General features: G+C 41.3%; 1 pseudogene; it reads right to left on the bottom strand.

Annotated features, from left to right (window-relative positions):
- Positions 1-1,332: 1,332 nt before the first annotated feature.
- LOC102963308 overlaps positions 1,333-23,275 on the bottom strand; it is a 41,601-nt pseudogene continuing 19,658 nt past the window's right edge.

Here is a 23,275-nt window from a genome sequence, read left to right on the forward strand (position 1 = left end):
CGCTTTTGGGGCACCCACATTGCTCAGTCCAACTCTTCGTTTTGGTTCAGGTCATGGTCTTGCAGTTCATGAGTTCAAGCCTCACATCAGGCTCTGCACTGACAACATGGAATCTGCTTGGGATTCCCTCTCTCTCTCTCTCTTTCTCCCTCTCCCTCTCCCTCTCCCTCTCTCTTTCTCTTTCTCTCTCAAAGTAAATAAATAAAAACCTTGAAAAACTTTTTAAAAAGTTTTCACAGCATCTCAGTAAATATTAATGACTCACAAATCCCCATCATAGACTTCGGGAATTTACCAATACCCTAAACTTTTTTATATAAGAAAAAATGAAACACAGTATATAATTTCTTTCATTTTCTTCAATGCTTTTTCACTTGATTAAGGTTTACATGGTACTTATATGCCTAAATATTGACTGTACGTTTTTAGTGACATTTAAACTCTGAATTATCTTTTTGTAAGTAAGTTTCTTTAGGCACATTGGTTTCTATTTTATAGGAAACCCTTATCTTTACATCACAAATAGGAATAATTTTCAAATGTTTATAATTTATAATTTTCAAATGTTACAAGGATGGTTCTAAATTTCAGGTAACCTCTTCCCGAAATTGCAACCACTCATTTAGTCTTTAATGAAAACGGAAAAACCAAAAACAATTGCATTAACGTGTCACTGTGTAGGGGCACGTGGCAAACTCAGACAGTTGAGCGTCCAACTCTTAATTTGGGCTCTGGTCATGATCTCGCAGTTCTGAGATCAAGCCCCCATAGGGCTCCGCACTGAGCGTGCAACCTATTGAAGATTCTCTTTCTGCCCCTCTCCCCCACTCTCTATAAAATAAACATAAAAGTAAAATTTTATTTTTATTTCTTTTAATGTTTGCTTATTTATTTTGAGAGAGACAGACTGAGCAGGGGAGCAGCAGATGGAGAGGGAGAGGGAAGATCCCCAGCAGGCTCCACAGCTGCCAGTGCAGAGCCCAATGTGGGGATCAAACTCACGTACTGTGAGATCATCACCTGAGCCCAAACCAAGAGTTGGTGGCCTAACTTTAAGCCTTTGGCACCCAGGCACCCCTAAAACTAAAATTTTAAGTGTATCACTGTATCAGAATCTGGTGACTAAGAAATCCCTCAAAGAACAGTGAGCCAAGATTACTGGGAGACTTGGAACACTAGCAAGGCTTAACTCCAAAGAATTTAACAAGTGGCCACAAATTGTATTTTCCTATGAGGAGCTAGGAACTGCAGATAGCATTTGGTGATGCATCGAAATGGCATCTCCTAGTGCAACTGTTGCACAGAAACTCCAGATCACCTCCTCTGTCTCTATTAATTTGGATAAGCTCCCACTAGCAAAGCATGACCCTGCCCTCCAGTTATACAGGCAGCCAGTAAGCAATACTGGTCTCCATCCTTCCATAATCTGTCGGCAGCTGCCATGACCAACCAGCAGCCGGTGGTTCCAAATGAGTGTGCCAGGGACAGCCCTCCATCCCAGTTGTTAATCTTCACCAGAGGAGGTAATCCAACCTTGGTGTTTCTTCCCAAGTATTTTCCAAAAGCCAACCTGTGGCTTTAAAATCAGCCGCCAGCTGACCTGAGAAGGCTTCCTGAGACTCAAAGACATCAGTACCATACGTTCTTAATGCTGCCTTTTCCGGAGCTTATGGAGCATATGTTGACCCAAGTAAAAGTGGATCCTTTGCATCCTGAGGCACATGCACAAAATCTCTCAAATATGCCTTCGGTTTATAACATCTGGCCAGAGATTTTTCCTCTGCCATCATCAGCGTCTCTGAAGCACCACCAGTCAGGAAAGAAGAATTTGTAGCCGAATGCCCTGATCTTTGAGAACTGTATCTTTTCCCGGTAGTCTGAAGGGGACAACATCAGCTAGGAGTCCTTCATCCCGTGCCTTCTTGGCCAGGCTGTGCAAGTACAGCACGTCCTCACCCTGGTCCAGTCAGGAAACCGCAGAAGCGGTGGCCAGCCCATCTGCAGAGTGGTCCATGGTCTCAGCAGTGCAGAACTCCACCAGTGCGGGGAGCTTGGATGATCGGAAATTCAAACTGACCCAGAATCTTGGCCTTATTGAGACCAAGCATCATTTTCCTTACTTTCCTTGAGTGGTGAACAGGGACGTCAGGCAGTAACTTCATGACCACATCACACTGCCCAGAAGCAATCAATCCAACACCTGCAGTTATGGTTGGTTGGCAGAGATGAAAAGCATGGTGACCGTGGGAGCAGGAGTCTTGTCTGAGAAGCCAGCTCGGAGCCCAGCCTCTCCAGCCACACTGCCGGTTTTCACTTCCCATGTAACTGTGCCAAAGATGACCCTATCAGCGGCTTCCTTTGGGGCATTGGTCTGATGCTTCAAAGCCAAAAGTGCTGCTCTATCCAAACCATGTGGCATCAGGTCCTTCGCTGATGTGTCTAATTGCAAAAGTGGAATGTTAGCACCAGCCACCACCGCGATGCTCCTCGTGTTAGGTTTGGCTAAGGGGTTCTTTAATTTGGTCTTGGCGACTGGGGCACCCCTTGCTTGGAGGAACAGCTTCGAGGTCTTATGGAAAATCTGAGGCCCCATTCTAGTGCACTGGCAACATTTTTAAATGTGGCAAGACTAGACTATAACTTATTTCTTAGCGGAAGAAAACAATAGAAGTACTTGAAGGTCTGAATCTGTTTTTGTTATTTTTTAAATGTTTATTTTTGAGACAGAGAGAGATAGAGTGCGAGCAGAGGAGGGGCAGAGAGAGGCAGAGACAGAATCTGAAGCAGGCTCCAGGCTCCCAGCTGTCAGTGCAGAGTGTCAGGGTGCTTGAACTCATGGACCGCGAGATCATGACCTGAGCCGAAGCCAGACACTCAACCAACTGAGCCAATAGGGCACCCCTGAATCTGTTTTATAGACAGACTATTTCTAGAAGTATTTAAATATGCTCGTTTGGAGTCTCAGTCTTTGTACTGACCTAACGCTTTTCAATATGTACCGATCAGTGCTGACTATTGGTTGATCAATTCAACAGTTGGGAATGATAGACTGTTCACGATACCCTCTATTCTTGACTTACTCTTATTTCTTTTCTTTGTCTTTCTCTTTTTCATATAGTAAGGTGGCAGAGTAAAACAGCTGGATTTTTGTGTATGTAGAATAATCTTGAACTATTTGATAGGTCACAAATCCTCCCCCTGAGATCTGCGTTCATAATTCCATCCTGTGAGGTATGTGTGCATACACTCACGCACACACACATACAAATATATACACAGACTCATCAAAAGTTGATGGTCAGGGGCGCCTGGGTGGCTCAGTCGGTTTGGCATCCAACTTCGGCTCAGGTCATGTTCACACGGTTTGTGGTTCGAGCCCCACATCGGACTCTGTGCTGACAGCTCAGAGCCTGGAGCCTGCTTCCGATTCCGTGTCTCCCTCTCTCTGGCCCTCCCCCGCTCACACTCTGTCTCTCTCTCTCTCTCAAAAATAAATAAACATTAAAATTTTTTTTAAGTTGATAGAAAATAAATGATGGTTATTGGCTTCTTCATATACATTTTTACTCAGGTGGAATTATGAGTAAACAGTTTGAATCAGCACTGAAGGCTGTTTCATTAATGCCATTTTTTTTTTGAAATTCTATAAAACTTCCTGATAATTATTATTTTCCAGTCTTTGGGTTCTTCGCTTCTGGAGTTCTGGTGACAAATTTGCTTTCTCTTCATTTGTTTGATACATATATCTGGTTTCTGTGCTGCAGTAAAAATGCCAACTGAGAGTTTTCTTCTTGTTTTTTCCCTTCTGTGAAGAATTTTTGCAGAGCTCCAAAGGAAATACAGAAAATACAAGATAAGCTACTGCATGAAATAAAATTCATAAAACGCCCCTCCCGAGTGGTTCTCTGAGAAGCATGTGCCTCTGGTTTCTGAAGACTGCCAAGTTTATCTCTTTGATTCAACGGTACGAGCCACCCTCCAATTTCGTCCTGCGGATGTAGGATAGTTTACTTTTCAAGTCGGTCATAAAACACTCTGTTTATAAAGTACTTAGCTACAGTGCACCATGCAAAGAATAATGTGATAAAACACACAGAAGCTCTTTCTTAAGGAATTTGATTTTTAAAAGCATCACAGCACAGTGAATCATTCTCAAAAATCTGCCCTGCAGGATTCATGGTTTCAATTAACGAACGATTTCAAGGGCCAACACTCCAAAATTCGCCAACACGGGCCGACATCTGCTCTCCCGTCCTACTGTCTTTGACAATAGAGCTAAACACAGAATCCATTTCCCAGTTTCAAAAAGGCAACTATTCACACCAGTTGCTTGGTTAACATGTTTCATCAGACATTAGCCAGTCATCCATCAGTGAAGTCGTTCAGAATTAATTTTGTGACAATAAATAGCACATGTAGCAGACATGATCTGGAGTAGGAGTTCCCCAAAGGTTTCACAATGTTGCAACTATTGACATTGGGGCTGGACAGTGCTTTCTCAGGGGACTTGTCCTGTGCTGTGCAACGTATTACACAGCATCTCTGGCCTCTACCTTTTCCATACAGGTAACCAACCAACCCTTGTCTGCGTTGTGATAACTGAAAATGTCTCTAGACGCCAGGAAGGGAAAATGTGCCCATGTTGAGAAGAACTGGAATTCTCAATTTCAAGATTTTTAAAGTGCTATGTTAAACCACCCCGGGTGATTCCAATATGCAGCCGACTTGGAGAATCAGAGGCCTGTTCCTTCGTGGCTCAAAGTCTTGTCTCCACACAGGGATAATCCCGTGACAGCTTGTTAGGAATGCAGAGTGTCAGGCCTACAGGATCAGAATGTGCATTTTTCCCAGACCCCCCAGGCCCTATCCATGAATATCAGGTCTTCAAAGCACGTTCCTCTCTTGTCTGAGAATTCTCCATAACTCCCAAGTCCCGCCAATTGGGCAGTCCCTGCTTTGGTCAGCAGGTCAGGTGGGAGAAGATACGTGGCTCGAGTGTCGGAATTGGGGCAGAATCCATTCCTAGCGGAGAGTAAATCAGATTTCCCCGAGAGAGTTTATGTAACTGGAAAAGACTCAAGAGTTTGTGTGGGTTCTTGTTGGAAGACAGGAAGGAAAGGAGCTGAACAGAGCAGTGTGAGGAACATGGCCGATGAGGGAGGATTGCCTCCTGTTTTTGTTCTGCAGAGCTTTCTCCTCTTTCTTTCTCTCTTTTCTTCTCAGCCCTGCTTTACAGATTTTTCCTTTGCCACCAGCTGTTGCTGAACAGTGCATCAGCAGATTTTGAGTTCGCCTGCGAGGGCGATGCTCCTCATGACCAGTTATACCCAGCCAAAAAATGATTCTACTGTAATCAATGTGGAGTGGGGTGGGGGATAAAATAATGATAGTAACACTATGCCGTTAAGTTGATAATGAAAATTCTATAGTCACACATTGTTGCTTCAAAATTTCTGAATGGCCATGTGATGAAAACATTTAAAATGGGCATAAAAATGGATAAGTACTTTACTGTCTAATACTGTTTTAAAGTAAACACATATTTGTTTAAATATTTTAAATGAACACATATTTGGAAATAACCCAAAAGAATGAAAAAGGAGAGTTAAAACCAACTCCGTGCTAGTGAATAAATGAGTAAAAAATGTTTTGTAAACTGATAGAAAGATCATACAGCCATGAAAACATGTGGCTGTCAAATGTGTGGCTGTATAAGGAGGGAAATGTGAATGAAATACAGAGAAGAAGCTTTGTTGTTTAAAAAAGAGATTGTGGGGGCGCCTGGGTGGCTCAGTCGGTTAAGCGGCCGACTTCGGCTCAGGTCATGATCTCGCGGTCCGTGAGTTCGGGCCCCGCGTCAGGCTCTGTGCTGACAGCTCAGAGCCTGGAGCCTGTTTCGGATTCTGTGTCTCCCTCTCTCTCTGACCCTCCCCTGTTCATGCTCTGTCTCTCCCTGTCTCAAAAATAAATAAACGTTAAAAAAAAAAAGATTGTGCACATTTTTAGATTTTTGTTTTCATAAAGTTAGTCAACCCACGAGAATGTACATGTGTTTCTAGGATACAGGAGACCTTAGATAGAGTGTGATTGTCTGTAAGGCTTAGATGGCACAAATTCAGGTATCATCTTGTTTTAAGTAGTTTTCAATCTACAGGAAAGATATAATGGTTTCAATGTAATTGTTTCAAGCATACCCAGGTGCAAGAAATAGGAAACAAGTTCTTTGTCTATAGTATTGGATGTGTTTCCAGAAACAAGTACTTTGTCTATAGCATCAGATGTGTGTCTGAGCCACGTTTAACCTATTGCTTATTTATGTTCTCATGAGCACAAGTTTGGATGCGGATAACTTGGGTGTGCCTGCCTTCAGAAGCTTGATGCAGTTAATGTGACTTTTTCAACTCGGCAGGCTCTCTAAGGCTCTACCTCTTGAGGCATGAAATTAGATGGTTAGAACAGTGGGGCACAAAGGTTTTATTAAAGGGACGTTAACACAAGACTTAGTGGAGTGCCTGGCAAATTATTCTCACTTAATGGATAGCAGGTGTCATTCTCATTGTTTCCAATTATGTCATCAACAAGTTCATATGTGAGAAGATAATTGTGTGGTCAGTGCCTTCTTTTTTACAGATTTTAAGCGTTAGTGTTTTATTATGATTCATAAGCATTAATATTTTACTATTTATTAATATATTAAGGCGTACTTATTAAACTTCAATTTATAAAGATGGTTTAATGAAATTGATGGAAGAATACCCACTGATCTTTGAATTACTGTTTGAAAATCTGGCTTGATTAGATACACACAAAGATCAAATTCTTTTGTTAGAAGCCCTAATGGAAAAGTACAAAGTTTTTCTCTAAATTTTTTTTCTGTTATTACATTTAGATGACCTAACCTATTGGAATTACTTAGAACTCTAGCAAACCAAATTGTCCACAACTCCTGTATGCTGTTTTTTATTCCCTTAGAAATGTGTTCCCGGTGGGGTGCCTGCGTAGCTCAGTTTGTTGAGCGACCAACTGAATTTCGGCTCAGGTCAGCATCTCAGGGTCATGTGATCAAGCCCTGTGATGGGCTCCTCTTTGAGCGCAGGCCTGGTTGGGTTTCCCTCTCTCCCTCTTTCCCTCTCCCCCGCTCATGGTCTCTCTAACCAAAGAAAAAATAATGTCTTCCTGGGAGATACCAGCACCACAGTGGTTTTCAGTGTCTACTTCCTGTTATAAACCATTCATTTTCCTCCAGCTCAGGATTGCTGTCCTGTAACCTAACCCACAGCACATGTACACACCCATCTTAGCACATTTGCTTCACCCCTAAAGACATTGGGGCAGGTGGAAATGATGAAAACAGGGTAAGTGCTCCAGCTCCTTGATGTGTTGTGAATAATAATCTTTCCTTCACCTCTGACCCAAGATCTCATGTATTCTGCCAACATCCATGAAATGGTGGCAGGCACCTCATTGAGTTGCAAAGAGGGAAAAATCTAAAATCCTTCAGATCTTGATGTGCGTAGGAGTCCGCATCCTTAGATACTAAGTTTGAGATGCTTGTATGGCACTTAGGAGTAAACATTCTTAGTATTTAAAAGTTTCACTTGTCACAATATTGTCTCTGTTCTCTTTGCAAAGATTTTATTTTAAGTATCATTTATTTATTTTGAGAGAGAGAGAGAAAGCATGTGTGAGTGCAAATGGGCAAGGGGCAGAGGGAGGGAGGGAGAGAGAATCTCAAGCAGGCACCACACTCAAGAGGCACCCTACACAGGGCTTGATCCCATGACCATGAGATCATAATGAGCACAAATCAAGAGTTAGTTGCTCAACTGACTGAGCCACCCAGGCACCCCTCTTTGCATAGATTTTCAAATCCACCAAATCTATGTTGTTTTTTATACTATTTCCATTTTTAAATGATTTTTGAAAGATTTTATTTTTAAGTGATCTCTACACCCAACATGGGGCCTGAACTCACAACCCGGAGATCAAGAGTCACACACGTTTTGCCAACCAGGCACCCCTACACTGCTTGCATTTTTAATTCTAATCACCCAAGATCAGATCCTTGGTTCTTTGTAAAAAAATTTTGAGTGTGGTTACATATATACATACAAACCAATTTTTATATTTTCTTTTTGCAAATCATAGGGATTTCTTTTATTTTCTTCTCAATACTAATTCAAACAGTTCTTTTTTTAATTTTTTAATGTTTATTTTTGAGAAAGAGCATGAGCAGGGGAGGGGCAGATAGAGAGGGAGACACAGAATCTGAAGCAGGCTTCAGGCTTGTTGCTGTCAGCACAGAGTCTGAGTCGGGGCTTGAGCCCACGAACTGTGAGATCATGACCTGAGCCGAAGTCGGACACTTAACTGAGCCATCCAGCCGCCCCCTAATTAAAATAGTTCTTAATGTTAGCAGTTGCACATTAGCCTAAACAATGGGCATTTAAAAAAAAAATCCCAACGCCTCCCTAGAACAGTGTGACAAAATCTCTTATTAAATCTCTTAATGCAGTTTGTAATGTGTTTCCCATTTTTATTTTATTTACTTATGTTTATTGATTTTGAGAGAGAGAAAGAGCATGTACACATGAGTAGGGGAGGGGGATAGAGGATGTGGAGAGTGAGAATCCCAACGGCGAGATGTGGGTCTCCATCCCACAAACCACGAGATCATAGCCTGAGCCAAAATGAAAACTCAGATGCTTAACCAACTGAGCTACCCAGGTGCCCCAACGGGTATCCAAATTTTAAAACCATTGGACTAAAGTTGCAAACGGAGCTGTCCTTGCCATGCCTCGCTTGTGTGCTTCTCAAACTTTAAGGTATGTAAAAATCACGTGGTGATCTTGTTAGGTTTCAGACTGTCATTGTTTGGAATGGGAGCTGTTAATCTGCACCTACAGTAGGTCCACAGTTTAAGTCATTGTTCCTGCTTCAAGTTGAAACTTTGAGATGCAATATCGTAAAGGTAATTCCTGCCAAAGAAAGCTAAAGCAAAATAGTACGAAAGAAAGAAAGAAAGAAAGAAAGAGAAAGAAAGAAAAAAGAAAGAAAGAAAGAAAGAAAGAAAGAAAGAAAGAAAGAAAGAAAGAAAGAAAGAAAGAAAGAAAGAAAACATGACCCAATAATCAAACATTTCACCTACTGAGATGTAGAACATGCTTTTTATTTATTTTATTTTTTTTATTAAAATTATTTTTAATCTTTATTTTTGAGAGAGAAAGAGAGACAGAGTGAGAGCAGGGGAGGAACAGAGAGAGAGGGAGACACAGAACCCAAAACAGGCTCCAGGCTCTGAGCTGTCAGCACAGAGACCGACGCGGGGCTCGAACCCATGAACCGTGAGATCATGACCTGGGCTGAAGTCGGACGCCTAACCGACTGAGCCACCCAGGCTCCCCACATGCTTTTTAAATGACCTTTTTTTGGTAAGAGCACTGAGCAAAAATCGGAATCTAAGAAAAAGAGACATGGCTATGCCAGGGTGTCAGCAGACTGTCAGTGTCTATCCAATGCACTGAGTTTTGCTACCTAAATCAGCGTCTGGTACAGAAAAAGCTCACAGAAGTGTAAAATTGTAACCAACTGAAGGCCCCCTGCCTTGCCTTGACATTTATGTAGCTGAAAGGGGCCATTACTTTAGGAAGTGCTCTCTCTGAGGCGTGATCTTCATTAGAACCACAGTGTCACTTCAGTCATATTTCTTGAGTACACTGTCCTGGACAGACAAACATTGAAGTGAATTGTACTGTGACACCCTTACCATGTGGGCCATGACAGGTGGTCTTAATGTGGTTTTAAAAGTACACTAATTGAAACACTGGGACAGTACCAGCTTTAGAAATACCTTCCCTGTTCATGTTAACCCTAAACAGTGAGTCAAGTTCAAAAGGCAACGAGAAACGCAAATGACGTGTTGTAGCTCAAATCATACACACACACACACACACACACACACACACACACACACACAGAAAACAGAGATGACTATACAAGTATAACATCAGGTATGGGTATGTCCAAAACACAGAAGGTGAGTAAGAAAATAAGCATGTTAACCCATGGACACACATGCATGTATCTTCATTGATGGGATGTAACTCAAACTTGGAATATAGCAGTGACAGCAGATGTATTGTTCAAATGATGGATACACATACTATATGTTGTTGTCTGTCTGTACCTTTAGAAGGCCTGAAACTTACATGAGCCTGCAAACCGGACATGGAAAGTGCAGTGGAACCCTTTAGGATTGAAACAATTGGACAATTGAAACAATTGTATAACCTGGTGTGATAGGAGCTTATGTCAAGGGTCAGTGTCCACAGAGCTCCTATGGAGAATTATTTTTTGTTTCCTTTCCTTTTTCTTTTCCTTTCCTTTTCTTCCCTTTCCTTTCCAGCTTAATTATTTATTTGTTTATTGAATTAATCTCTACACCCAACATGGGGCTGGAACGGATGGCCCCAAGATGAAGAATCTCATGGTCTTTTGACTGAGCCAGACAGGTGACCCTGGAAAATGTTTTCTAAACAAAAACAACAAAACTGCACCACAAATGATAAGCAATAGAAGGTCACTTTCTGTGACAAATAGAGCATAAAAGAGTCTTACTTGCTGAGATTTTGACCAAAGAAATGGCAGTGAAATGATATTTATTGTTATGGACACATAAACGTGTATGAGTGTATATGTATGTATATGTAAGAATATGTATTCACCGGGTATACATGCATACCAGGTGTTTTTACACGTGCAATTTTTGAATTTTTACAAGACCCCGTGAGGCACTTACTATATGGAGCTGAGGCAGTACACAGTCTGAGAGCTTAAATAATTTATAGCGTGTCAGGCAGGTAGTAAGTTACAAAGCTGGAAATCAACCCCGTAAGTTGTTTTTTAATGTATTAAGTGAATTTACTGATAGTGTCCACTACTAATCAGACCAAGAATAGGTTCCTACACCCTGGATGGCTATATGCTATTAACTAATGCACGAAAGAAACCTATTATTTAAAAAAGAAACAAAGAAATTAATAGTCTCTCGTGTTTATACTAAACAGGCAGTACTATCTTTTTTTTTTTGAGGCAAATGCTTTCTAAAATTTATTTATTTTTTATCATTTACATCCATGTTAGCATATGGTGCAACAATGATTTCAGGAGTAGATTCCTTAAGCCCCTTACCCATTTAACCCATTCCCCTCCCACACCCCCTCCAGTAACCCTCTGTTCTCCATATTGAAGAGTTTCTTATGTTTTATCCCCCTCCTTGTTTTTATATTATTTTTGCTTCTCTTCCCATATGTTTGTGTTTTGTATCTTAAATGCCTCATATGATTGAATTAATATGATATTTGTTTTTCTCTAATTTTGCTTAACATAATACCCTCCAGTTCCATCCACGTAGTTGCAAATGGCAAGATTTCATTCTTTTTGATTGCCGAGTAATACTCCATTGTATGTATATACCACATCTTCTTTATCCATTCATCTGTTGATGGACATTTGGGCTCTTTCCATACTTTGGCTATTGTTGATAGTGCTGCTATAAACATGGGGGTGCCTGTGTCCCTTCAAAACAGCACACCTGTATCCCGTGGATAAATGCCTAGTAGTGCAATTGCTGGGTCATAGGGTAGTTCTATTTTTAGTTTTTTGAGGAACCTCCATACTGTTTTCCAGAGTGGCTGCACCAGTTTGCATTCCCACCAACAATGCAAAAGAGATCCTCTTTCTCCGCATCCTCACCAACACCTGTTGTTGCCTGAGTTGTTAATGTTAGCCGTTCTGACAGGTGTGAGGTGGTATCTCATTGTGGTTTTGATTTGTATTTCCCTGATGATGAGTAATGTTGAATATTTTTTCATGTGTTAGTTGGCCATCTGGATATCTTCTTTGGAGAAGTGTCTATTCATGTCTTTGGCCCATTTCTTCACTGGATTATTTGTTTTTTGGGTCTTGAGTTTGATAAGTTCTCTATAGATTTTGGATACTAACCCTTTATCTGATATGTCATTTGCAAATATCTTCTCCCATTCTGTTGGTTGCCTTTTAGTTTTGCTGATTGTTTCCTTTGCTGTGCAGAAGCTTTTTATTTTGATGAGGTCCCAGTAGTTCATTTTTGCTTTTGTTTCCTTTGCCTCTGGAGACGTGTCGAGTAAGAAGTTGCCACGGGCAAGATCAAAGAGGTTTTTGCCTGCTTTCTCCTTGAGGATTTTGATGGCTTCCTGTCTTACATTTAGGTCTTTCATCCATTTTGAGTTTATTTTTGTGTACAGTGTAGGAAAGTGGTCCAGGTTCATTCTTCTGCGTGTCGCTGTCCAGTGTTCCCAGCACTACTTCCTGAAGAGACTGTCTTCATTCCATTGGATATTCTTTCCTGCTTTGTCAAAGATGAGTTGGCTATATGTTTGTGGGTCCATTTCCGGGTTCTCTATTCTGTTCCATTGAGCTGAGTGTCTGTTTTGGTCCCAGTACCATACTGTATTGATGATTATAGCTTTGTAATACATCTTAAAGTCCAGGATTGTGATGCCTCCTGCTTTGGTTTTCTTTTTCAAGATTGCTTTGGCTATTTGGTGTTTTTTCTGGTTCCATACAAATTTTAGGATTGTTTGTTCTAGCTCTGTGAAGAATGCTGGTGTTATTTTGATAGGGATATGTAGATTGCTTTGGGTAGTATTGACATTTTAACAATATTTGTTCCTCCTATCCAGGAGCATGGAATCTTTTCCCATTTTTTTGTGTTTTCTTAAATTTCTTTCATAAGCTTTCTATAGATTTCAGGGTATAGATTTGTCACCTCTTTGGTTAGATTTTTTCCTAGGTACTTTATGGGTTTTAGTGCAATTGTAAATGGGATCAATCCTTGATTTCTCTTTCTGTTGGTTCATTATTGGTGTATAGGAATGGAATCAATTTCTATGCATTGATTTTATATCCTGAAACTTTGCTGAATTCATGGATCAGTTCTAGCAGTTTTTTAGTAGAATCTTTGGGTTTTCCATATAGAATATCATGTCATCTGTGAAGAGTGAAAGTTTGACTTCCTCCTGGCCGATTTGGATGCCTTTTATTTCTTTGTGTTGTCTCATTGCTGAGGCTAAGACTTCCAATACTATGTTGAATAACAGTGGCGAGAGCAGACATCCCTGTCTTGTTCCTGACCTTAGGGGAGAAAGCTCTGAGTTTTTACCCATTGGGGATTGTATTAGCATTGGGTCTTTTCATATATGCTCTCTGTACTCTCCCCCCCCGCCCCCCCCCCCCCACTGCATCTCTGTCCTGTCTCTGCAAGCAAAAACCTCTCCCTGCCCTCCTTGGCTTCTGTCTCCCCCAGTTCACCTCTCCACACCGCGTACCTGCTCAATTCTCTTCTTCAGGTTGTGCAGATTGTTGTCTTAATCCTCCAATCAGTTTTCTAGGTGTGCAGGATGGTGTAGTGTTGATCTGGCTGCATTTCAGAGGCACGAGATGCAAAAAAATGCCCATGCCTTTCCACCATCTTGGCCCCTCTCTGCGCAATAGTGTCCTTAAAAAGAAGTTGCTTCTACCTAGGACAGTATTTGTGGTGAGGATTTGTGTCTGACCCTACAGGCGATGCTGATAGTTAGGTATGAGGGTCCTCACTTTGTCCATGAGGAAACTGGGCCCGCAAGAGGTTAATCTGTCACCTGGTAAAACACCTAGCAAATGACAGAGTCCCTGCCCTGCCTCTTCCTTGTTCTGTGGTATGGGCTCCATGATACCTGTGCACCTTTTCCTGCAGACAGCATGTCCATTTCCATCCCTGTTGGCCCTGCCCCGGCCCCCTGGGTGTATGTAGTTGCTTCCCTGTCTCCATTCCCCATTGCCAGCTGTACCTGGATGCCCACATGTGTCTCTCTGTGGGCAGGTCCCACTTCTCTTTCCCTTCTGTCGACCTACACATTTTGCAAGAAAGCAGTTGCTTTGGTGCCCTGCATTCGCCCAAAGACAATGGGGGATCCAGAGCCTCATTTCAAATCCGAGTGAGATGGCTGGGCTCCACGTCGTCTTTTATATCTGCCAACACGGTCCTGCTCAGAGGAGTTATCTCTAATTAGGAAGATACGATGCCCATGGCAGGTTGTAGCGTTTAAACCGCTCAGATGCTATTATGTGGACAGTTCATCTGGCCGGCAGCCACAGACCTCACTGTGCCGAGCCCTGCTCACAGCCCTGTGAAGGATCCCCTACTTTCCACCAGGCAACTTCCTCTTTCATTTTATCAGATTATAATATTGGACTTAGTTGGACAGTGGGCTGTAATTCTTCTAGTGATCCCTCTGTGCGTCCAGACAAAACATTCTTGCCCAGCAGTCCCAGAATTGAAATTTTGCAGTGGGTCAGAATAGAGGACTCCCAGGGGCCTGAAAATGGATAAATGATCAGTTCCCAAGCTTGGTCCTGCATGAAATACTTTGACCTCCACTCAGGTATAATGCAGGCCTGTTTGAATGTCATCGTAGGAAGGGTTTTATCTGCAGGTGTGAGGAACAGCATGCAGTATCATTTTAGTACCTGGCTGGTACATATTGCTTGGGGGTGGCTCCATCATTAAATATTAAAGAAAAGAGTGCAGAAGGCATGAGATGAAATTGTCTGGAAACCCAGTGAATATTCTTCTACCCAGTGATGTTCTTTGCTAAGTAAAATGTGACTAACTAGCACAATATTTTTGTTTTCATTAATTTGGTTCTCAGAGGACTTGAATAAGAATTGTCAATAGCAATCTCTGGCCAAATCTGGCTTCTTCAGTGGTGTCTTGAAAACTTCTGCCCCTGTGTCATACTTTTCGGGCTGCTATAACAGATACCATGGACTCGGTGGCTTAATAAGCAACAGAAATTCATTTCTTGTGGTTGTGGAGGCCGCAAGCCCAAGATCAAGGCACAGGTAGATTCAGTGTCTTGTGAGAACCCATTTCCTAGTTCATAGATGGCCGTCTTCTTGCTATGTCTTCACATTGCCAAAGGGGTGGGAGATCTCTCTGGGGTCTATTTTATAAGGGAACTAATTCCATTTTGAGGGCTCTACCCTTATGACCTAAACACCTGCCAGAGGCCCCACCTCCAAATACCAACCCAGTAGGGAAAAGTATTTAGAGGTGGGTTTTGGCTGGTCACAAACATTCATGCCATAGCACTTCTTAAAACTGGGCTGGCTTCTTGGCACCTTCTTGAAGGGGGATATGAGATAGACACAGGTAATGAATTGAGAAGCCTACAGTGTGTAGTGATTAGAAACCTCATTTTTCCCAACTGAAAATGTCCTGGAATGCTAGAGCCTCTCTCCCTGGTGTCTACTGGGGCCATGACAGTGCTCTCAAAGAAAGCCAATTGTCACAATGGCTTGTGGTCTCTCATGGTTTGGGAAGGATACAGATATACTGCCTGAGAGTTGTGACTTCATAGGTTGAAGGAGTGGGGTATGGCTCACCTGAACTTTTGTGTGACATGTAGGGAATGTAGAAGTTTATGTAAGTGTAATGGGGAGGTACAGAGGTGCTGAGAAGGGCACAGGGTCAACAGAGGCTGCAGAGAGGGAGTGAAGGCTTCCGTGTACAGGCTTGGGGACCAGGGGTGCATGGCACACCTTCCCAGCAGGATAGATGACACAGATACGACCAAGTCCAGGATCCAGACCACACGGGTTTCTGTGTGAGCATTCAGGGAAGCAATGTGTACCCAGTCTTCCTTCTCCTGAGCACCATGAAGTCACGGTGGTTTGCCAATGGACACAGATGTCATCTTGGAGATAAGCGTTTCTTAGTGGGGCCATGGTAGACTGAGCCCTTATCCAAAAGACCAAGCCATGTAAGAACATGAATGGAAGGAACTGTCCTGCTCAGATTTGATAGGTTGACAGTGTGTGATCATCTCCCTCTCTTAATGAGGTGGGGAGGATTAGATCTACTTTTCAATAAATCAAGATGTCATAACATTTCTTTGCACATCTGAGTATAGAATGAAAACATTTTCAAGTGGGGAAGAGACAATGGAATGTAGGCAGATGCTTAATCTCATTCTCTGTTAATTAAGCAACTAGGTAAAATACGAATTAACAAGTTGCTTTTTCAATAAAGCCCACACAGTAACCTTGGCATGTAGGTCATTTTGGTGAAAGGTTGAAGAGAAGTCAAAGTTTAGTTATATATTGTGTTTCTAGGGGCAGAAGAAGGGCGTCCCTAAAGACATGTACAGGAATAATTCTTTCTAGACTGGAGAATGAGTTCTAAGGCTTTCCTTGGCTAAGTTTACCAATGCACCTATGTTCTTGCAACTGGCTCCGGGCGGTATAGCTCCCATGCGGTCTTCATGATAGAAACTCCGCAGTGCGGACCATGAGAGTGAACACTTAGGGTTGTATTATTAAAAACATATTTTTGCTGGAGAGTTTTCAAAAATGAAATGTCTTGCTCCTATGGGTCTTAGGAGAGATCTGGCTAGTTTACAGTATCACAATTACAGAACCTGGGCAACAGTCATTTATCTGTGCGTATCAGTGGGCCTTGCACACAGATCTCTTTCCTACGGTGTCTTTTAAAAATGGCATAGCTTGTATACAAAAATGTTCTTTTGAGATTCTTCCGCACATATTTAACTGAAACATAGGATGATTTCAGAGCTGTTTTTTATTCCCCTAATGGTTTAATTGCTAGGGGAACCTATTCCATTCTCTACATCATAGTTACAAACAGAAGCCCTTTATTTTCCCAGATCCATGCTGGGGGAATAGTCCATTTTGACCACAACCCAATTAGAGGGGGAGTCATAAGGGCCATGTGCAATTTTAAGTTTTAATAATTGTATATGAACAGAGGATTGATGCAGATACCTTAGTCTGATTGTTCATTCATCAAAACCCAATTCTTTGGAGGAACTCAGGGTCAAGTTCACAAACTCAATTTACAAAATTGCTCAGCAGTATCCAGGGAGCATTTTCACTAAGTTAGAAACTTGTAAGCCTGAAACTTGGAAAATTTGGAAGAATGAGTAAGGCATTTGCTCTTAATGGAACATGCTTTTATGTATCGAATGAGATTGTTTCAATCATATGCACACATGAGCTTTTTAAAGCTGAAGGGAACCCAATAAATATCACAGGCAGAACAACCTATCTAATAGAATGTTGGGTATTTCTTGATGGAGTAGGTCCAAAATATATTTTCCCTACCCCGAGAAACATTACAGTATATTTTATCATAAAATCCTGTAACAGGTTTCTTTTTCATGTCCTTCATCTATCAGTAATGAGGTTTGTTTAAGATATAAAATGAGGGGTGCCTGGGTGGCTCAGTCAGATAAGCATTCGACTTCAGCTCGGGTCATGATTCATGGTTGGTGAGTTTGAGCCCCGCGTCAGGCTCTGTCTTGACAGCTCAGAGCCTGGAGCCTGCTTTAGATTCTGCGTCTCTGACTCTCTCTCTCTCTCTCTCTCTGTGCCTCCCCTACTCGCCTTCTGTCTCTCTCTGTGTTTCTCAAAAATAAACATTTTTTTAAAAACCACAGAGATATAGTTCACAAATAAGTCATGGCTTTCACTATGCAAATATAGCTCTTAAAAAAAAAAAGACATGAGAGGAAAAGTCCAGGCGTGTGTGGGTAGTGGCTCAATCCATTAAACATCCGACTCTTCATGCCGCTGAGGTCATAATCTTGTGATTGTGGCATCGAGCCCCAGGTCAGGCTCTGTGCTGAGCGGACCCTGCTTGGGATTCGCTCTCCTTCTCTCCCTAACCCTGTCCCATGTGCACTCTTTCTCAATAAGTAAATAAAACTTAAAAAAAATAAAGACATGAAAAGTAGTCCATTTCCTTTAGTTTTTCTATTGATCACCAATTATCCCGTCATATTAATTGATGAGTCCCCAAGTTAGTGCATTGCTACCTCTATTAATATCCTTTTTCCATACATGTATCGGTGTGTTTCTGGATGAGTCTATTCATTCTTTCCAATGATTAATTGTCCATTGCGAAACAACAATTGTACCTGACCAAAGAATTTACCTAAGTCTACTGTAAGGTGTTTCTCTATAAACTTCTAGCATGTTGAACTTTACAAGGTACCAGACATTGGATGATAAACCATAATTTTCGAAAATATTTATTCTAAGTCATTTCTGATAACTTTAAATGCAATAAACTTTTATATTGATCTTATCGTAGCCCAATCTGGTAAATTCTACCATTTGTTCAATAATTGGTATGCTGATTATTTGGGGGTTTCCACGTAGCGATCATTGCATCTCCAAGCCATTCATTTGTTTTCTTTCCAGTCCTTATCCTTTCAATTTATGCATGCATTTATTTTGTTATTACATAGTATGTGCATAGTACATACTATGTGCATAGTACATAGTACATAGTATGTGCATAGTACATAGTACATAGTACATAGTACATAGTATGTGCATAGTACAACAGGAATGATTTCTGTCTTGCATTTGCTATGAACTCTACGTTTGTAGTAGTTGATTGGGTAAGATGGTTACTTCTTTTCCTGTTTCAGTAATGGTCACTATCATGAATGAGTGTTGAATTCAAAGTTCACTAAATGTTCTCTAGGGAAACTCTGACTTTTTTTCTTAGAAAATATCATATGTATAGCTTGTAACCAATCATAAGGTAGGTGTGTAATATTGTGAGTTCTTTCCAGTCCTTGGGAAGACTAAAAATTAACCTGCTTTTAAGAAGATACTGTTGAAAGGATATATATAAGGATTAATTTGGCCACTAACCCTTAGAAATTATGGTGTCATTCGTACTTTATCCGGACAAATTATTGATAGTCTCTTACTGAATTATGACACATAATATGTCCATGTTACAGTTCATAATACTGAAATGGATTGAGTTAGTCGTAGCATTACGATATTTATCGGTTTTCTTGAATACATTGACAAGTATCAGTTGATAGACGTACAAAATTTCAAGAACATCATGTCTTGTATAAATTTGCTACAGTATAGGGGCACCTGGGTGGCTCAGTCGGTTAAGCATTCAACGTGGGCTCACGTCATGATCTCACGGTTTGTGGACTCAAGCCCCACATCAGTCTCGTGCTAACAGCTCAGATCCTGGAGCCTGCTTCGGATTCTTTGTCTCCTTCCGTCTTTGCCCCTTTCCCACTCATGCTCTGTCTATCTCTCTAAACATTAAATAAACATTTAAAAAATAAATAAATTTGGTATACTATAATGTTAATGCAGTGTTCATACAAATTACATGCCTTTCCTGAAAGCACCTGTTCCATAATAAAATTAGTGAGTGTCCCTAGATGTTGTTGTGGAGAGACATACTGGACACTGCACAGACCTGAACCATGTCACTGGACCGAATCAGGTGGCTTTGTCCATGTGGAGTCAGGGGACAAATAAGGTTGACTTCAAGTCTGCAGTTCAGACATAGCTTCTGGTTGAGCCTGCTACATGCTTTCCAGTTGAGGCCACTAGTGTGTACTTGTTCTCCCGAATTTCCTGTCCTGCTGCAATGTGCTTTGGTGGCTAGTGTCTTATGGATATCATCCTCTTCCTGTGAGAAGCCCCCCAAGGTGACTTTCAGAAAAGAATGCACACAAATTCAGATCAGATGGGCAAGCATCACTTCCCAGCATGTCTGCTGTTTCATAGTGAAATGAAGACTTCTGATCTTCAGGGTAAGAATGTGATCTCCAAGCAGGGTTTTGGTCATCACGTGCTGAAATCCTCTGTAACTGAATGGTCAGGAGGTCTCATCAGGGCCCCCATTTAAATCATATATTTATTGGATATTTTAATCTCTCTGGGTTTTGTTCAACTCACAAGTCGCCAGGTCTTCTCCAGAATGACAGGAGAACTTTCAATGAGGGCCCATTTGGACAAAGTCATTGTCTCTGCTGATTAGCAATGAAACTCTGAGTTCACTTAGAATAGGCAATTATTTGTTTGCAAGAATTGAGGTCATATTCTTTCCCATTTGTTCCATCTTGTTAGGAGGAATTCAAGTTTGCTATTCGGACAGGTGTCCTACGCCCAGCCTTGTCATGACATTTTGCCTCTGGAAAGATATTACCATTGTGCATACTTAAGGACAAAATATGGGTGACTCTTCCTTTGGGACAGAAAGAGGTCCATCTATTTTGTGCAAAAAGAGGCCAAAATACAGATTCCATTAACTCCTTTAACTTTGCTGACATAGTGTCCTTGTTTACCAACAAAATAACGTATTCAAGAGAACTCCTGAGTTGAAATGAAATTCTCAGGGATTTCCTGAGGTTCTGATTTTAAAATGTTCCAAAGAACAGTGTTGGCTTGAGGTCCTCAGTGTGTTCCTTTAGGTCATTCAAGTGAAAACCTCACCTCCCAGTGACGATGGAGATGCTTACCACTCCTTACTCCTCATTTCCACAGCCTTTCTCTATACGTTATTTTAGTATCATAAATTTGCCTGCTGGAAGTCCTGCATGGAAAATAGCAGCACCCTGGGATGGAGACCCTCCTTCATGATACAAACATTTTCTAGAGTAAATCAGGCCTCAGGGTTTAAAACATTATATGTAAGTAATCTCCCTCCAACAAGTTTCCAAGGAGAAACAGACGCCATCTGGGTCCTGGGAGCTTTAAACACGAAGAATCCAGATTTAGTTTAAATAGGTGCCACCCTCTGCTTTGGCCATGATCCCAAGCTTTGGGACTCTTTCTCTGTATACAATTTCTTACTAATCAAAGACCTATTTCATGAAGCTTACCAGTAGTATTTTTTGTAATAACAAGTGGTGGTAGAAAGACACTTAAGAAATTACTCTCAGGCCTGAGAGAGAGAGAGACTGAGGAAAAGTTTCTTCTCATTTTTAGCCAGTGTGCCTGGAGCTCAGGGTCAAGTTTGTATATAATTATAGATTCCACAACTTATTTTTTTAATGTATGTATTCACTTTTATTTTAACTTCTTGGCTTTGGCCTTCTTAGTCAGTTCTTAGTGGTTTGGGATTTTCTCTATCCAAATCATTTATTATTGAGCATTTTCAAATATTTGTACTATAAAATATTAAAGAGATCACTTTATAGTTTTACAGTAAAATAAGATCACTTCACAGTTTTTTAAACTTAATCTAACCTTCATGTATTCGAAAGTGCTAGGCCAGACATCGACAGCAGCAAATGTTTTCTGTTTGGGACCAGAAAGTAAATACTTTTGGCTCTGGGGGCCTTGTGGATCCCCACTGTAATTACTCGGTTTTGCTGTTGTAGAGTGGAATTAGCTACAGGCAACACTTACCCAAACAGGCAAGGCTATGTTCAATAAAACTTGATGTGTAGACACTAAATGTTGAATTTCATATAATTTTCACATGCCATGAGATATTGTCCTTCTTTTAATTTGTTCCCTGATGATTTAAAAATGCAAAACCCGTTCTTAGTTTGTGGGCTAAATGAAAACAGGCAGGGGGCAATGAGTCACAGTTGCCCAAGCCCATTCTGAGTCAATCCCAGTATCAAACTTGATGAAGTGCCCATTTTGGATCATACCTAGTACGAACGTTGAACAGGTGCTTATTCTGGATGTACTCAGTACCTATCATGAAGTGGTTCCCCTTCTCGATTGTAGATGGTGCCTCCCTTGAAGAGATGTCCATTCTGGATTGTACTGAGTATCTACTTGGATTGGGTGTCTAACCTGAAGCGATGCCCATTCTGGATCGTACCCAGAACCTACCCTGAAGAGATGCCTATTCTGTACTGAAGCCAGCACGTACCTTGAAGAGATGCCCATTCTGGATCATAATCAGTATTGAACTTGACAGGTTACCCATTCTGGATCATACTCAGTACTTTGCCCTATCTGGATCGTACTCTGTACCTACTTTGAAGAGATGCCCCTTCTGGATCACACCCAATACCTAACTTGAAAGGGGGTTGCCCATTCTCGATCATACCTAATACCTAACTCGAAAGGGTACCCTGACAATCCTGCATTCAGCACTCCGAGTTTCTCACACATCTGGACAAAGCATCAAGAAACATCTACATTGTCTCATGTATTTACATTGAGAGGACATTTTTGTTTGTGTCCTTGAGGGAAAGTACATGGGAGTTATTTACTCATATTAAAGAACAAGTTTTGAGAAGATAAACCACATATGAAATAATGTAGGCATATACCTTATATTGATTTTGGATAACTAAACGTATTCAGTAACACCGAAGAGCAGACAGGTGATTTATTAGGGTGATGATTTTTTTTTCATAAAACAAACCATTCGGGTTTACTTAATGATAATCTCATTCTGCCTTAAAAAAAAAAGTATGACCATTTTCATGAATACATTGCCGTTGCATATTTTTTGGGAAAATGTTCAACTGTCTTGTGATATATGTGGATTTCCAACAAACCCAAAGTGATAAAGTTTAGCATTCACTTTTTAAAATCTTTTTTAATGTTTATTTATTTTTGAGAGACAGAGACAGAGATAGACCGTGAGCAGGAGAGGGGCTCAAAGAGAGAGGGAGACACACAATCTGAAGCAGGCTCCGGGCTCTGAGCTGTCAGCACAGAGCCCATCACGGGGCTTAAACCCACGAACCATGAGATCATGACCCGAGCCAAAGTTGGACGCTTAGCCATCTGAGCCATCCGGGCGCCCCTACTTAACATTCACAGGACATTCACTCTGCCATCTGTAGACATCTGCTGTCTTCTAGCACTGCTGTGGAATGCTTCTCAAGCATCACCAAGACTTCCTGATGACAATTTCAACAAAATCTTCTCATTTCTCATCACAAATAATGGAATAATATTGGCAGGCCCATGATGGATCACTTCAAGCTACAGATATTGTCCCCCCAAGTCCTGATGGGGAAGGCTGTTATAACTTTTTCAAACAATTGCCTCTGACCATGAAATTTGTTTAAACATTGCCCTCGAGTCCCTCTTATCTACTTAATGAGCATGCATTGATTACCCATTGTATGCTAGACTTTGTGCCTGGCTCTACGGGAGCAAGTGTTTCTGCTCCACTCTTACACATGAATAATTAAAGTGGAAATACATTCTTCATTTACTTGAATTTCATGTTTAAAAAGTACTGGGCAAGCTACCAAGTCCAGTTTACTATTATACTACACTTGTGTAAATCCATACCAATCTAGATCGCACATGTTCGAATACCAAAGTGAGCACTTGAATTTAAATGTCAAGGTTTGGGGAGCCTGGGTGGCTCAGTCGGTTGAGTGTCTGATTTCAGCTCGGGTCATGGCCTCACGGTTCGTGG

This window comes from Panthera tigris, chromosome X (genome assembly GCF_018350195.1).
Source record: "Panthera tigris isolate Pti1 chromosome X, P.tigris_Pti1_mat1.1, whole genome shotgun sequence".
NCBI classification, from domain to species: Eukaryota; Metazoa; Chordata; class Mammalia; order Carnivora; family Felidae; genus Panthera; species Panthera tigris.